The sequence below is a fragment of the Triticum aestivum genome, chromosome 4A, assembly GCF_018294505.1.
Source record: "Triticum aestivum cultivar Chinese Spring chromosome 4A, IWGSC CS RefSeq v2.1, whole genome shotgun sequence".
In the NCBI taxonomy this organism is placed as follows: domain Eukaryota; kingdom Viridiplantae; phylum Streptophyta; class Magnoliopsida; order Poales; family Poaceae; genus Triticum; species Triticum aestivum.
The window spans coordinates 600,496,318-600,500,744 of record NC_057803.1 but is presented as its reverse complement, the minus strand read 5'-3'; the positions used below and the strand labels follow the sequence as shown (position 1 = coordinate 600,500,744).

The 4,427-nt window shown below is 41.9% G+C and overlaps 1 pseudogene; it reads left to right on the top strand.

Moving 5' to 3' along the window:
- The first annotated feature begins 298 nt into the window (after positions 1–298).
- Positions 299–4,046, top strand: LOC123084004 (uncharacterized; annotated as a pseudogene).
- The last annotated feature ends 381 nt before the right edge of the window (positions 4,047–4,427 follow it).

The window sequence follows — 4,427 nt, the reverse complement described above, 5'->3', positions numbered from 1 at the left end:
CTCCACCGTAGAGCACGGATCCCCTCCCTCCCCTTGCTCTTCCACTGCCGGTCAAGACCCCCTCTCCCCCACCATCCGCCTCCACCAAACCCTAGTGTAAGCAGCCGCCGCCACCGCCACCACACCGCGCCACTCCCAAGCACGACTCCCCTTGCTCTTCTGCCTCCACCGCCGGTCGCTACCCCACCTCAACTGCCGGTCCAGAACCCCCTCCCCCTCCTCTCCGCTCCACCAAACCCTAGAACAAGCCGTCGCTGTGACCATACTGCGCCGCTTCAAGGACCTCTGCACCACACTGATGGGGAAGAAGACTGCAGCGAAGAAACACCGAGGACCCAAGACAGCAGGTATAATCTTCTTAACCCACCCCACGCCTGCCTATTTGCTATTCATGCATATGTATGTCTATTGGGTGTGTGGTAAAAGCTGTTTTCTTGTGTTTGATTTAAGTTGCTAGTGTTTCTGGTCCATTAGAGTTCTTGCCATACCTATGAAAAAAGGGTCTTGTGCTGTCAAGTGTAGATTTGGGTCACATATTGTTACAAACTTGATCACAAAATAGTATTTTGTTATTAACTACAGATTATACACATAGTAATTCGTGCTCATGTGTTCACTCATCTTAGAACCACCGCTGCATCCTTTGGAGGAGTCGCGCATCAGAACATGCATAAGGAACAATTCAAGGCTGCAAGCACTCGGAATTCCTGCACTATCGACATTGTTTGCAGCCAAAACTGTCATTTCACCTGAAAAAAGTAAACCCAAGCATAGTAGTGATGATTCTGAAGCTGAGTACCATCCTAACGAGGACAATACCAGTGAAGGAGAGTCATCCGATGATAGTTTAGTAGATGAAACAGAAGCACTGCGGTCCACACCTGCTGCTAGCTCAAACTCTAAGGTGCTAATTTCCTCAATCTAGTCATTCATTGCTTAGATATGTTGCTTGTTTGCCATTGCAGCATAATTTTGTTACTGTTTGTTGATTAAACCATGTTTTCATATCTGTCAGGACTGTAAGAAGACTAGTCAGAAAACTAGTAAGAAAAGATCTGCTGCCATGCCCCCTGGTGGAGTCAAGCCTCGACCTCCTAAGAGAGTTCATGCGGACCTCCCAACTAATCCACGAGTCACAAGGTCGAAGCAAGCTCTATCACAAGATGCTGATGGAGATATTCAAAGTGAGGAAATGTTTGATCCTAAACAGCAGACACCAAGTGTCATCCATAAGCCAACTGCTTCCATGGCTTGTGTCCGCCAAGCTGAAGAAACTGTTCCCAACTTTGATGACCATGGTGTTGAAGGAAAGTTCCTTACTATTATTATCATATCATGTTCATGATTTTTTCTTTTGAATTAGTAGCCTAGGCTATTAGCTCCATGATGAACATACTCTCACTAGATGCTTTTTTCAAAAAAGGTGATGATCCTGGACATTGTGATGATGACAACTGGATTGCCAATGGAGCTGATCTCATTGCCCATCGTGATGACGAAAATGAGATGGCCAACGAAACTGGTGGTAGTGCCCAGCCAAATCAGCAAACCCAACCTAAAAATAACTCTGAAGGCTTGTTATAACCTGAATCTTTCTAGCATCTATTAGAGTTAAACTTCTTGTTCAATCTATTGTTCTATGCATCTTCCTGTCTTAATTTATACCATATGTGTGCATGATTTTTTATGAGTCATTCCAGTGTTGCGGGATGATGATATTCTCAAGGACAACTCCATTGCTCATTTCTTAATATCACAGTATTTAAATAAGGACAATTTAGTTAACCTGTGCCTTCTTGAAATCTGCTCGAACCTTGTCTTCCGTTCCAGTTAACCTGTGCATTTGTAACAGTCAGAAACACACCAACATGATAGATAATGCAATATTCCATTTAGTTGTTGTTGCCATATGGTTACTAGTATATTGTCTTGACTTTTTTTGTGAGCTTACTTCCTGTTGTTATAGTTACACATTTTGAAACGATTTCCTCCATTTATTAGTACACTTCTATACGTGTAATTGCGGTTTAATTGTATCCGTTCTTGATTTTACCTTCTTTTCAGGTCCACAATCCTATGAGGAGCCAAGGGAAAGGTGGGAAAAGGTCTGGAAAGGATCACTCGACGCCGGCAGGGCAAACTGCCGCTTGTCATTCCAGAAGGGAAGTTAAGGCCGGAGGCACCTCTTCTTGCTGCAAAGTTCGCAACTGAATGCAACGTCACAGTTAGACACCATATGCCCGTGTTTAAGCGCTGGAAGGATTACAAGGACCCAGATGGACATGTCCGAGATGGGATCTTCAGGAACTTTGTAGGAAAACTTGGTGTAAGTACAAAGTCCAGGCCTTCCTCCCTCAAATGGCTATCAAACTGTCAATTTTGTGCTATTTTTTCAATTTTGTGCAATCATGATACTTACACATGTTTTTTCATCGGACTAGAACAAGTTTCAGATGGATGTTGATGTTGTGCCAGTTAGGAAGGCTTGTACTGAAATGCTGAAACATGCGACTCGCCAACAACGATACAGGATCAAGAAAGATTATTTTGACCCTCACCCACTCCATTTGGTGACGAGAACGTCTCCTGTGCCCTCGATGACCGATGAGCAGTGGAATGAGCTAGTGGAAAGCTGGAAGGATCCCAAAAAGATGGTATGTTTCTTGATGTATTTGGTGTAATCGAGATCAAGTTAAGTTTCACCAAACCACTGGCTCGCGCAGCTACCCTGTGCACTGTGATAATCTGGTAAGTCAAACATGTGGCTCTGGATGTGCATTGTCATGAGAAATATTCTTGACCATAGGTTAATGTAAACTCTTGCATCCATGTAGTAACTTTGTATGATGCTCCCTTGCCTTCATATTTGTTGTTTCCAGGGAGACAAATACAAAGATAAAGAACCCACTGCATTGGATTTGTTCAAGGAGTGCCATTACAGCAAGAAAAAGAAAAGCTACACCGATGTTGTCCAAGCTGCAATTGTAAGTCAGCTTCAAAAGACTACCAACCATCAATTTTTACCTTTTTGCGTACTAGAACTAATATTGTTTGAGTTACTCCACCAGATTGAAAATTGATAATCAAATGTCAGTGTATCTTAATTGAAAATGTTAACAAGTTCACTTAACTATCTTGTAATAGCCTGTCCTATATGATTGTACCCTTTTTATTTTCATACAACTGATAAGTTTTGATGCGACTGAAAAACATCAGTTTTGATTTAGTATATGGCTAGATGAAATGACTTTAATAAAAGCGCATAATCACTTTGACATGTGACCTATCAGCCACCTAAAATTACAGAATTTTTTATTAATCTATTATTTGGCTTTATATATTGTAGTTTTGGCCATCCCCGGTGTCTTATATTTTTAGTGTGTATATATATATTTTATTGATTGACTTCCAGAAATAATTTGATTTGAATATTAGTCACTTCTAGTTAATTCAGGAAATAGTCCACTTTGTTGTAGATGATAGTATATATGAATAATTTGAATCACCTCCGCACAGAAAAAAGATTAATCTGACTGTTATCACAAGTGTCTAGTTGTAAAGGATGCATGATAGCTTTCCTTACAAAGACGTTGCATGTAAGCTTGCTGATGTTGTCTTCTCTACTTGTGATTAAGCCGTCTTATAACCATGTTTGTTGCTTGCATTGCTAGACCGAGATGGAAAACAAGGCCTCTCAGCCTACAGAAGATGGACAAGAATCAAACTCTCCGACCAAGGCTGTAGCTGAAGTGCTTGCTAACCACACTAAGAAGCCAAGGTTTCTTCAGCATGTGGGGATCCAGCATGTCCATGCGAGATCTAGCGATAGCAACTGTCAAGCAGAATTGGCAAAGAGGGGCAATGTCGAGCTTCGGGCTCTTGTTGACACCTTGACCAAGCAGTTGAAGGAGTCCAAAGAAGCAAGGATCAGGCAAGACGAGGAGCACAGGAAGAGAGATGAGAAGAATAGGAAGAAGCAAGCTGAGATGGATGCAAAACTAGACTTTTTGCTAAGTCAGTTGCAAGCAAGATCAACTCAAGGGTAAGTTGTTTGTCCAAGATCAGCCGTCGTCTCTACTTCATACATGGAAGCTGTGTGAATGTGATATACTGCTAGAACCTACCTTCTTATTTTGTAATGATTTTGCTGTGCAAACTGCAAACTGGTTGCATTTTGCTGCTCCATTGTTCTTGGATTTGGAGATGCAAGGTCAATGTTACTGTGATTTGGGATGTTGTTCCTCTTTTCTGTATTTGTGATGGATCTGGAGATGTAAGCTCTTAGGCTTGGAAACCGATTCTGTGTAGAGACAAAGAAGGGTTGGGTTGGGTAGAGTAAACACTAATGGGCCGAATAAAGTGGCCTCGAAACACACTTTCTGGCTAAAAAACACATGTGCCGCATAATTTTAATGGGCTGATGTGCA